The sequence below is a fragment of the Mirounga angustirostris genome, unplaced genomic scaffold (assembly GCF_029215605.1).
Source record: "Mirounga angustirostris isolate CCGP_5_RB_7025 unplaced genomic scaffold, mMirAng1.0.hap1 SCAF_9, whole genome shotgun sequence".
NCBI lineage: Eukaryota > Metazoa > Chordata > Mammalia > Carnivora > Phocidae > Mirounga > Mirounga angustirostris.
The window spans coordinates 120894847-120907781 of NW_026991717.1; the positions used below are offsets into that span (position 1 = coordinate 120894847).

The 12935-nt window shown below is 42.4% G+C and overlaps 1 protein-coding gene across 1 annotated transcript in view; it reads left to right on the forward strand.

Moving 5' to 3' along the window:
* The window catches only part of NRXN3 (neurexin 3), a 1531407-nt gene that overhangs the window by 487034 nt on the left and 1031438 nt on the right, over positions 1 to 12935 (forward strand). The window lies entirely within an intron of this gene.

Sequence of the window (12935 nt, forward strand, 5' to 3'; positions counted from 1 at the left end):
ATTGTCTCCCCTTCTAACAGAGGACTTCATTGCCATATCTTTTTCATTTTTGTATTTCCACAGAACGTGACACTGAATAGATCACCAGTGTATGAATAACTGAATATATGAGTACATGTCTGTTTCCTTTAATAGAGTTAAGTTATTTGAGGGAAGAGCCAGTGTCTCTTTCTTCCCTGTATCCCTTACATTTCCCAACATGGTCCTTTGTATATAGTAGTTGCTCAATAAATGCTTGGCAAATGAATAACAATAGACATGTTTGTCTTTCCACAGAAAATGTCTTCAGGGAAGAGATTATGTTGTAAAAATTAGATAGCTTCTGGCACAGTGAATTATGCATAATTCATGCTTTGTTTAATTCTTACGTTTAATTTTTGCTTTGATTTGAACTCCAATTATAGTGAATTGTGAAAGTCAGTCAGCTTCTCTTTATTATATAAGCATACACTTGATAAAAAACTGTGGAATCGAAAATCTGATAGCTAAGTTTAGCTCGTAATTCTAATTTCAGGGACTGAGTGACAGCTCAGAACTAGGAGTGGATTACTAGCACTGATGGGCCTAGAGAATTTTCCATTCTTACTCGTTTTTTTTCTCTCCAAACCAGGGAAGTCCTCTTATGGCAAACCTCATGGTAGGCAGGCCTCGCCCTGGGGGATTATTGTAAGTCAAACTAATAGGAGCTAGGGAGTGAGCGGAAAGGGAGCACATTAATTTCCTATAGCTGCTGTAACAAACACCAAGAGACCTCGTGGCTTAAAACAGCAGAAATTTATTCCATCACAGTTCTGGAGGTCACAAGTCCCAAATAAGTTTCACTGGGCTGAAATCAAGATGTAGGCAGCATTCTGCTCCCTCTGGATGCTCTGGGGGAGAATCTGTCCCTTGCCTCTTTCAGTGTCTAGTAGCTGCCAACATCCCTCGCCTTGTGGCTATGTCCCTCCAGTCTCTGCCTCTAACCTCCTATTGCCACTTTCTCTCTGTGTCTGATCTCCCGTTGCCTCCTCCTTTTAAAGATACAGGTGACTGCATTTAGGGCCCACCTGGATAAGAGAGGATTCTGTCACCTCAGAAGCCTTAATTTAATCACGTTTGAAAAGACCCTTTTCCAGTAAGGTATCTACAGGTTCCGGGGATGAGTACATGATAACTTTGGGGAACATCAGTCAGCCTACTGCAGAGACAGATGATTTTCCCCTTTGCGGACTCAAAGTGTTTAGTCTTCTAGGAACTTGGTTTGCTTATAGACACACCTCATGAGTAAAGAGCCTGCAAATTTATGGCCCATTTAAGAGAAGCCAAGAGTTGTTGTCTGGAAGGGGCTAATTTAGGTAAGTCTAATGTCACTGGACAGGCAGGTATGGTAACATTCCCAGCTCTCAGTATGAAAATAAACAATACTTATTGGGGAGCTAATTAAGTAAGTAGAAAAACTGGTTGGAGTTCCAGGCAAGTCAGCAGTAGCAGCCAATTCCTATTATCTGGCTCTGTTTTGGATGGATTGTGGTCTACTTCTGGGGGAACAGGTGTGCTCAGCTCGCTTGGCACTCTTCTGTGTCCAGCAATAGCTCTTGCCAACTGTTTCATCAGGAAGATCACAAAGGATCTAGGTGGTCACTGGGAGGGGGACTGAGGTGGTATCAAGAGAGAGGAGCAGCTCTAGAGTAAGCCGTCCCATGCAAAGTCAGAGCTAAGATTTCATCAACTCTTGAATTAGGGAGTTTGGGATGAAGACTCTTCCTGGCTCCTCAATACTTAGTTTACATCTCTTTCCTATCGTCTCAGGAGGGCATAGACCCAAGGAGATTTAATGGGTGTTCCTGAACATGCTTCATTCAGTGTGCCTACTTGATTGTGACCCACTAGCCTAAGCCACAGGCAGGAGAGGTGGACTTTTCTAGTGATTCTTTTATAATCCAGATAGCTGGGGAAGTTGGATTAAAGGAGAGATCTTAAAGAAACATTGATTTCTGTTGTATGGAGGCTAAGAGTCAAGGAGTAATTGAGCTCACAGGCTCTCAAACCAAACTTACCTGCATTTCGTTCTGGCTCCTTTATGTAATAGCTATGTGACCTTAGACAGATATTAAAATCTCTGATCCATAGTTTCCTCCTCTGTAAAATGAGGATAATAGGAACCTGCCCTTACAGTATGCTGGGAGCTATTCTAAACACATTCCATATACCTAATCTTCTAATTTTCACAGCCATCCTATGAGGTAAGTGCACTATTATTATCCCACTCCAAAGATGAGGGAATCAAGGTATAGAACAGTGGAGTAATGTGTCCAGGCAACACAGAAAGAACAAAGCAAGAATTTGAACCTCAGATAGCTTGGCTTCAGCACATGTGCTCTTAACCATAGTTGATGCTGCCTCTCATGCTGCAGGTGGTTGTGAGGATAAAACAGGGTAGCCATCTGCACCCCCAGGTGGTGGAAAGTTCTGGGTTGCATCTGTTGTTCAGGTGAATTATGAATAGTGCCCTATTCTGCTCTCAAAAGAAATGTCATGTCTTGGTTTGGATATTTGTCATGTGAGGATTGAATATTTATATGTAAAATACTAAGAACAGTACCTGGCCCCCAGGAAGCCCTCCATTAAGGTTGATTGTTGCTGCTTGTACTACTATCACCACCCCCCACAGTCATCCCAAGTCTCGGAGGCTTGGACCTAGTGGGTTAACTCGGGTTCTGAAAATGCATATCATGGGGGCCACCATTCCCCGTTGTCACACCCATGGCAAATATTGCTCATTGGTCACAGCACAATAGTTTTACTACTACATGCCCTAGGCAGCCATTCTTAATTGATCAACCTGGACATGTAATTAAAAGTATGTACCATTCCTTGTTTCATTGAATGTAAGAATGCAAGATCTCAGTGTATGGAAAATTTAAATTTAAGCTGAGCTTGTGGGTTTCTCCATTTATATTAAAACTTATTTGATTCCTGAAAGTGATAATGAACTTTGGACCTCTTAAGCATTCTATATCCCTTTCTTCCAGTATTCCTCTCTGCCTATTTCTCCATCATTTCTACCTCTAAAAGAATTTTAATGCATAATAGTTTCCTATTCCCTGTCTATAATTTGATATCTTATGATAAAATACCACAGAAATAGTATAGAAATGGACACAATATAAATGAAGAGTGAGTCATAATAGGAATTATAACTGACACCTAGGATCCAAGACTTAGAAAGGCTGTCTTTAAATGTGATTTGTGTAACTGGTAGTGAAATTCATTTCAGGTTAGTTTTGCATGGCATAAGGGACATCTAGTGGTTATCTAGGTCTCTGCAGATTTGCTAAAGGTAATGTAAAGTCATAGGTTTAAGTACTGGAGCTGAGTATCATCACCTTGAAAGAGAGCCCCAAGATAAGAAGGGGAGCCTCCTTTGTTGCATAACTCTATGTTGAAGTTAACAAAGGGTAAAGAAACCTGTTCAGAAAAAAATAAATTTGAGTCCTAGCATTTCTGTCTATATTATTGTTAGTTTGAACCCAGCTTTTATTGGCTTTCCTACCAGGTTGGAAATGATTCTGTTATCAGTTACCTGCCGGTCTGGCATATTTTTGCTATCACTTTCCCCACCTCTTCTGCTGATTGCAGAGGGGCTCTTTGGACCACCTTGAAGAGCCATCTGATTAGAGCCTTCATTAGGCCAGAAGCAGGGCTGCTTAGCAGGCCAGGGCAAGAAATAGTTTGTAATTGCCTCTGACAGGCAGATCTCCTTCTTTGGAAGTTGCTTGGCCATCAGGAAGTCATACAGTTCTGATCCATGGGTACTTTATATAAATGAATGGGTTTCACATTATAGGAAGTTGAACTGCAAAATGCCAATGTGAACTTGCCTTCTTAGCCCCAGAGAATCTTCATGGAACTTGCCTATTGGTCAGCAGGTCTTGGGCTGATCTGTCACTATCCATGGTCCTGAACTCACTGCTTCTGTCTTCTGGGCTGCATAGACTACTTTCCTCATATACTCCTATTGTTTCCAGCTAATTGCGTTAGACTTCATGAAGGTTCTGTTTCATTGAATCTTTTTATAGTGTTCCCCCCTGTTCTTCTGCCTTTGGGCCTTTTATATAATCTCTTTCTCCAAAAGCCATTTGGCATTTCTATTGTAAGCTATCTCCTTTCAGGTTGTTGGTGGCAGAAGGCTTCATTGTTAGGAATTCATTCTTGCTTTTTGACTCTGGGTACAGAGAATGAAGGCTTGAGGTACTGTTTCAAAACCTCCACGTGTTTTCTGTGGCAGTCCAAGCTACATTGTCATAAAGAGGTGGGCAGTAGTCCCTTAGCACTTTCCAGAAAGGGAGGCAGTGTTGGTGCTAAGTTTTGTTATCCTATCTCTTTGAGTATCTTGCTAGAATTTGTGATTGGTTTTTTTGCTGCTTTATCTGTTAGTGTTTTGTCAAGACACATAAACTAATGACAGCCGCCACTCTTGGGTACAGAACTTTCTATATTGGTAAATTCAAAATGCAAGCACATTTCCTAAGCATGTACACTAGTGAAAACCAAATTCTCAGTGGTTCTATCAAATTATTTTTAACTGTGATACTTTAACTCCCTACTTTCTCATCTCATCACTTATTGTCAAGCAGAAGAATATAGAGGCTTCTTTCTGCATGATAGTCCTGCTTGATTTAGAGGCATCAGGAAGTAGTCTTTGGGGTCTTCTTTTCTGTTGTCCTTCCCATTCTTTCACGTCCTCCCATATATATGTACTGACTTTGTGTCAGGCACTGGGAGACACAGAAAGAAAGGCCCAGTTTCTTTCCACTTGAGTAGCTGCTGGTCTACTGGGGAAAACAGTTGCAGCACAACATGATAAATTCTTTGGCAGCAGTTAGAATATGGAGCCATAGGAGCAGAGAGGAGGAACTCAGATGTAGGTAGGAATAGAGTAAGAGTATTAGTGAAGGCTTCCCAAAAGAGGTGATACCTAAACTATGCCTCAAATGGCAAACCGTAATTATTCAGATAAGAGAATCCAGGGGGAGAATTTACTGGAGGAACTGCAGAACTCGACAAGGCTGGTGACAGTGAAGTGGGGACTAGATCCGGAAGAGTCTATTATGTAATGCTGGAAAGTTTGCATTTGATCTGAAGTTGATAGAGAATCACTGAAGGGTTTAAGTGGGGAATGACATGTTATCCTCAGGGAAAATAGTGAGATGATTAGAATTATTTCTAGTCCTTGGAATAAAAATAACAGTAGATTCCTAGTGAATCAGGAAGGCACATTTTACATTTTGTCACCTTTCCAATCAAACTGCTAAAGGCTTCCTTTCTACTCTAATGCCCCCCCCACTTTTTTTTTTTTTTTTGCAATTGCATAATGTCTGTATTTTTAGAGCTTTTCATAGTCAGGTACCACCTACTCATCTGATCTTAGTTCCTCTGCTCTGTGACATGTAACTTTCACTCTAGTCAGGTTGGTGCCCTCATCAAATATTCTAAGACAGAAGGAAATGTAGGCGTTCACTAGGTAGGTCGTTTAGTACATAAGTAAATGCAGGAACTTTGAGAGTACATTTATTGAGCCTCTCCTGTGTGCTAGGCACTTTGCTAAACAGTGGTCATGCATTGGCTACCACATCAGAAACACATAGGCTCTGTGTTTATGAAGCTTACAGTCTAGAGGACCATGACAGTGCCATTCTTGGAAAGCAGAAGAAAGAGAAACACAATCCGGGTCAAGTTTCTGATCAGCGGCCCTTGCACGTTCACTAATTGGAGTGACAAATATGTCTCACTCCAATTCTGGTGTCAAATATATCCTCCCTTTAAGCACTTTCCCAACATTTTCTAAGCATGAAGTGGCAGGGATTGTACCTCCTCATGTTCCTTTGTATTCCCTACGGTCTAGAGCTAGAAGTAAAGTGGTTATTTGACACATTCACATGGATTTTGCTTCCAGTATTTTAGTGTAGCTAATTTACATTACGTTGGCTTTGTGTTAGAGGATAACTAACACAATGGAGAATGTTAGGATGGAGAATATGTTCACCTCAAATTACATCTCTTAGTGATTGGTGGTAACTTCCTAGAGCACTGCCTTGAGGAGAATTCTGAGACTCCATCTGGGTTGAATGGGGGCAAGAGAGTAGGATAGAATCAGTTAGCAATGAATACCACATGTGAGGAAGGAAGAGTAGAGACACATATTTGCCAACATGGTTCTTGCAATAAATGAAGTCTTTGTAGTATCCCAGAAACCCCCACAAACTTGATTGGCTGGAATTTTTTTTTATGGGATACATGAACATAAGGCGGCCTGTTCCTGATCAGCCTTTTTAACTGAATAAAGTCCTCCAAAGTTCTCTTTCTTGAATAAAATTTAGACCTTTACTGTGATTGTATTAAGGGTTGGAAATCTTTCTCAACATTTTAGTGTCTCCATCTGTAACTGAGCATCAACCTATTATTTCCATTTCACAAAGAAGCCATCAGATAAATATTTGTCTAAGTCTTGAGCACAAGTGGTAATGACCTGTATTATTAGCAAGGCTCTTGGGCTGGAAACCATGGCTTTTTGATTCATGAGGGCAGAGTGACTGGCCCACAGCTTTCTCTCTCTCTGGTTGACTGGATGCCCAGGTGACTGGATGCTTTTTTCAAAATGTGGGAGGGACTGAGGACTTTGGTGATTCAACATCAGCTTGCCTGGATTGTTTCTGTCATTCCAGCTTGCCTTATGTCCCTTGTATCTTTTTCTGGGCACTCTCTTACAAATGGGACCATAAATCAGAGATGATAAACTGAGGGTCCCTTGTGAGATCCAGCTTGCCGATATGTTTTGTTTGACCCACAGAGTGTTTGACCACTCAGCATTTAAAACATTTGATTAATTGTCAACCTTCTACTACTGTCTTTTTAAGCCTGAAACTCAGTTCCCATTCTCTACTTCGGGTGCTTAGTTTTGATCTTTGGTGGATCCTGACCACTGTTCACAGAATACAAAGCATGAAAATGGTGGTATCCATGGTATGTAGCCGTTGGGGCTTTGGGCCTCAGGTTTGATGTTAGCTGCAGCTCAGCAGGCAGAGTTCGTTCACTGACCCCTGTTAGCAGGACCATAGATGCAGATGTGGCCCCAGCCATGCCAAATACTAGGCTCTTCTGACTTTGGAAGTGAGGAGGACCATCTGCTGTCACATTTGTATTTGGACTTCACTGTTGGAGTTCAGTCAGTGGTACATTCTGATAGAAGATGTGAATGATAATGAATCCTAAATCTGTGCATGTGTATGGTAGGGCTGTGTGTGTGAGAGAGAGAGAGAGGAAAAGGGAGAGCAAGAGAAACAAGGAATAGCCACCGTTAGGCATTTATATATATATTATAAATGCCACATTAGGCAATTGTGTATATATATATATATATTTTATTTTTATTTTTCTACTTTAGAGTTTCTTAAATCCAGTCTGTCACTAGTTTGAGCCCTGTCTTTTTTTTTTTTTTAAGATTTTATTTATTTATCTGAGAGAGAGAATGGGAAACAGAGAGCATGAGAGGAGAAGGGTCAGAGGGAGAAGCAGACTCCCCGCCGAGCAGGGAGCCCGATGCGGGACTCGATCCCGGAACTCTGGGATCATGACCTGAGCCGAAGGCAGTTGCTCAACCAACTGAGCCACCTAGGCGCCCTTTTTTTTTTTCTTTTGAGCTGACAGTCACCTTAGAACTTATCCTCAGAGAAAATCTTTTCTTCCTAAGATTGCTTCGTGCCAGGCTATCCTGTCTGTTGATTTAGTTCTGGCTTTTCACAGAAAATAACAAAATTAATAGTTATTTGTAGATAACTATTAGATAACTACCATTTGTTGAGTGCTTATTATGAAGGGCCAGGAACTGTGTCGAGTATTTCTCTATACAAGAGTATTATCTTCTTTATTTCTTACAACCCTGTGAAGTGAGACGTGCTGTCCACATTTCTACAGTGAAAGACTCTGAGGCTGAGACATGTTAACTGTTTTGTCCAAGGTCACATAGCTGGTATGGGTGGAGCAGGACCCAACCCCAGTCAGTGAGACCATGGAGCCTGTTATCTTAACCACTGCCCTGCCACTTGAGTCCAACATCTAATTTAATGCAGACATGAGCATTTATTAAACACCCGTACAACGAAGTGCTAGTTCAGATTTTAAAAGGGGTGGTGCATATTTTTGCTGATAGGGTGTTTGGGGTCTCTTGAAGAGACAGGACCTGTGTTTATTTAAAGAAAACAAGGTTGAGTGTTTTGAGTGACAAAGGAGTGGAACAGTCAGTTCATTGGGAGGAAGTCATAGCAGAACAGAGATATCAGTTGCTTGAAGGACAGAGGGGAAATAGGGCAGAGAAAGCAGGATGTGTGATTCTGTGGAGACCCTGGAAGCCAGATTCTTTCAAAGTGCTTCTTATTTATGTTTTTACCCTGAGTAGGAATGTTACACAGTAATAAGATTAGCCTGAACATTTCTCTAGAAGCTGCTCTATCCTGGAAGCTGAAGAGAAAAAGCTCATTTTATTATTATCTATTGTCAATGGATTAAATTTGGGTGGGGGATAAATATATCTTTGTCTTTCGCTTGTTGAATGTAAACTGTTCCACACATAAGTATAAAGCTGAAAGGCTTTATTGGGATTTGTAGTCAACACTGTTCCATATCAAGGCACCATGACACTGGTTCCTCGCTATTCTGTTTTGTTCAGCCTAGACACTTCAGAGAGTGTCCCCCAGCATCCTGAATTTCAGATGTCCTCCACTGACCTGGATCAGAGCAGTGGTGCTCAGGCATGAAGTCACGGACCTGTAAATGATGGTCTTAAAAGCTGATCTGGTGGTTTTTATTGAAATTGTCCTTTATGTAGACCCACAGAGGGTTGAAGATGCTTTAAAAACAAGAGTGGGGGGGGGGCGGAAAGCCCGGTGGTATTCTCCTATTCTTGCACAGGAGAAATAGTACCAAGAGGCCATCTGGACACTGAGGGTACAACCCCACATCCCCTCATTCCTTGTAGTTCCCTTGCTGGAGTGCAGAGAGATGTGGCATTTACAGCAGAATGCATGGAAACTTCTTCTCAGGGAGCCAAGCAGAGTGGCCTAGGAAAAGATGGAAGAGAGAGGAAAAGAAGCACCTCTGTGAGGGGGGATTGTCTCTACCTCTCAGATTTATTCTCATGGACCTGCCATATAACTCCAGTGCCATAAATGAGTTTAATATACAAGGCACATCATGTAAATTAGAAGAGTCCCTCCTTTTCCAATCAGGGCAAGTGGTCTGGGCAATAGGAAGACAGCTGCATCACTGGCGGGCAGTAGAAGGATTCTAAGTTTGTCAAATGGTGAGATCAGCAAGGACCAGAGTAGCCAGAGAGGGACTGGAGTGGGTTTGGCTATAGATCCTGGTGAAGGGGCATCAGGAGAGGAAAGCACAGTAGTCTGGGAAACGTGGTGAGTAAAGATGCAGAAACCCCCACACTTGAGCTCAGACAGAGGCCTTTGAGGTAACTCCTGAGTGGGGAAGGATGGGACATACCAGGTGTAAAGGGCTTCGCATATCAGGATGGAGCTGGGTGTTGTTTTGTGCTTGACTAAGGGGTTTTTGCTTTATAGGTAAGCATGGGCCACAGGAGAACCTAGAAACTGCCATCCCCAGAGCATGACTCTGCCCCAGTATGGTCACAGAGATCTGGGTTCAAGTTCCAGTTTATGTCCTCAATGGGCTGAGTGATCTGGAGGCAAGGACCTGTCCCCTTTCTGTAAAATGTGGCTAGGACTACCTAATTCACTTGCTTACCATCTGGCACATTGTAGATGCTCAGTAGATGGAAACTATTTTTTATATTGTTCCCGCTCTCATATCCTGCCTTAGTCCTGATATCGGTCCTGTGTGCCTTTGTATCGGATTCTGGAGGCATCGAAGTAATGGTTTTTCTGAGAGTCTGTCTTAACTCTGAAACTCTGTCCTCAACTGTTTTACTCCCTGACCTCCTAGGCATGAGCTACAAGTCCAAATGGCAGTCTTTACAAGCCTGTGTGTGAGGTAGTCAGACCAGCTTATCATTCTTTGTGACTCTGTCTCTGCCACTCAGTTTTTGTGACATCTTCCCTCATGGGGAGCCTCTTCCACTTGTCTTTAATTGGTCCTTGTTGGGGCAGCTTGTCAGCCAAGCTGCTCTGTCACTTGACACCACATCTCTTCCTCGTTCAGTTATCAGTCAGGGACTTTCCATTAGCTGAACAGAGAACATGGTACTAGATACTAATTTGCCTTGTAAGGGGGTCTGGCAGAGTCTCTTGCCTCCATGCCCTACCCAAGGCCCTGGTACCTTACTGCATGGCTGTGGTCCTGGCCATGGTCCTGCACCGGGCAGGTGGGGAAGGGAAGGATGCCAGCCATGGAGCTTCCCAGTTGAGTACCACCAGGCTACAAGACCCCTGTCCTCCTGTCCCTTTCTTCTTGGTGGGGGTTCTCAACAGAACCTCAGGTCAGGCCCCAGGCAGTTTCTGACAGTATGCCAGCGCCCCTGGAGACAAGAGTATGCTATTATTTCTTCTTAGGTTTGTGTACTAGTGTAGAATTTTCTGTGTTCTACCATGTATAACATCCCTCTCAGTCTTGATAATATCCCTGGGGGAAAAGGGGAGCTGTTCCTAGAATAGGTTTCCGAGGTTCCTGTCTTTGGAAATGGGACTCAGAGAGGTAAGGAAGGTGAGGAAATGCCAGATAAATAGACAAGTAATTTCCAGGCTGTGGAGTAGAGAGCTCACCTTCAAAGAGCTTTTGAGGGAAGTCTGGTTATCTTTCGCCAGTTTGTGGCCCTGATTCTCCACTGTGTCTCTCTAGAAACCTGCATTATAGTGATTCACCTCTGGTCCCAATCTCAGTTGTGTACCTTTCTCAATGAAGAGCCCCTCTTCACAGTACCCTGCATCCCTTTATTTTTATTTTTTAAAAAGATTTTATTTATTTATTTATTTTGAGACAGAGAGAAAGAGAGAGAGAGGGAAGGATTGAGCAGCGAGAGGGGTAGAGGCAGAGAGAGAATCTTAAGCAGACTCCCTGCTGAGCATGGAGCCTGATTTGGGGCTCGATCTCAGGATCCTAAGATCATGGCCTGAGCTGAAATCAAGAGTCAGATGCATAACTGACTAAGCCACCCAGGGGCCCCTACCCTGCATCTCTTTAAGAGGCTTTTTCTTTTTTCTCTCCTGCCTCTTGTAGGGATGCCTGAGTTCTTTATCCATTTATTATTCAGTGGAACGAAGCCTCAGTATGCCCCCCTGGGATGAGCTATTGTTATACATTAATAATTAATCTTAACAAGCAGTTCTAGTCATAGGCATTTAACTGAATGCAGAGAAAGCCAAAGTTTGTTTATGACAGAGAGATCTCCCATGCCGGGGCACAGTAGTGGGGCTAGAAAGGGGGAGTTGCCAGTCATTAAACTTGGTGTCTTTTCTGGTTCACTGGAGTGATCGATTGCCTAAAGATCTTGCAGTATTTCTTCTTTTCACGCAGTCAGTCCAGTAGTGCTGAGATGAGGAGTTCAGGAAGCTGAACTTGCACGATTTTCCATGTAATGTTAAAGATGAGCTTCACAGGTGCTGCTAGTGGGACCTTACTCCGAGTAGCCACAGTGGTAAAGCATGTGGATGTGAGAGCCCAACTCCCTGGGTTCAAGGCCTGCTCTGCCAGTTACCAGGTGTTATGACTGTGAACTGGTTCTTTAACTACTCTCCACATCTGTTTCCACATCTGTAAAAGGGGGGAATGGTGGTAGGTGTCTCAAATGGATGCTGTCAGCATCTGATGGGATGGTAGGCTTTAGATCCTTAGCATGGTATCTGGTAGTAGGTGCTCAGTAAATATTAGTATCATTATTATTTTCAGTGTTACTACGGTTAGGCCCATTATCAAGGTCATATAGTAGGTGAGGCATTTTCAATTCTTTGTCATTAGTTATATATTAAAAGGCCAACAGTTCTGCTCTACTCTGTCCTGGTGATGGGGAAGAGAAGGGAAACGATTCTGTAGCTGGATGTTAGGGATTGAATGATTTGTACTGGAACGACCCATCCATTTACCTTTTTATCACTGAGATGGATTGTAAGATTTATTTTAGTATTTAAGTTTTGTTATTTTCCTGAAAATGGAGATGGTAATACAACCTTTTTTGGGGTCATGGAAAGGATGAAATGAGACTAACAGCTACATCACCTCCCCACAAAGTAGCTGAGATTTCTATGCCCTTACTCTGTGCTGTTCTAAAGTGCTCAACATGTATTAACTCATTTCCTCCTTGCAAAATAATTTACTCCTGTGTTCCCAATTTTAGAGGAGAAAAGAGATCCAGATAAGTTAAAAAACTCTGCCAAGGTCACACAGCTCATAAGGTGGTGGATGGATGTGGGACTTGAGCCCAGATCCAGATCCTGACTTAGAATTTGAATAAGATAATATAAAGCACATAGCAAAGTGATTGCCATAGTCAATACTGTAATGTTAGCCCCCTTCCCTTTCATTTTTTTCCTGTTTATTGGAAAGATGTGACGTTACTTAGAGATCAGAGGACCGAGACCCATCTCAGGGCACTGCAGTCAAAATTCAGTTCTAAAAACAGCAAAACCTCTTTGAAATTCTAATTTGGGGAAATATCATTAATCCCTGCTTTTACGTGGATTACACCAAGTTTCAAAAATCATAATAGTTTTTTTTTTTTTTAAAGATTTTATTTATTTATTTGAGAGAGAGAGAGAGAGCATGAATGGGGCTCGGGGAGAGGGAGAAGCAGACTCCCTCCTGAACAGGGAGCCCGATGTGGGACTTGATCCCAGGACCCTGAGATCATGACCTGAGCCGAAGGCAGATGCTTAAACAACTGAGCCATCCAGGCAACCCGGTTTTTTTTTTTTTTTTAGTGTTTTAGGGTGTTTTAT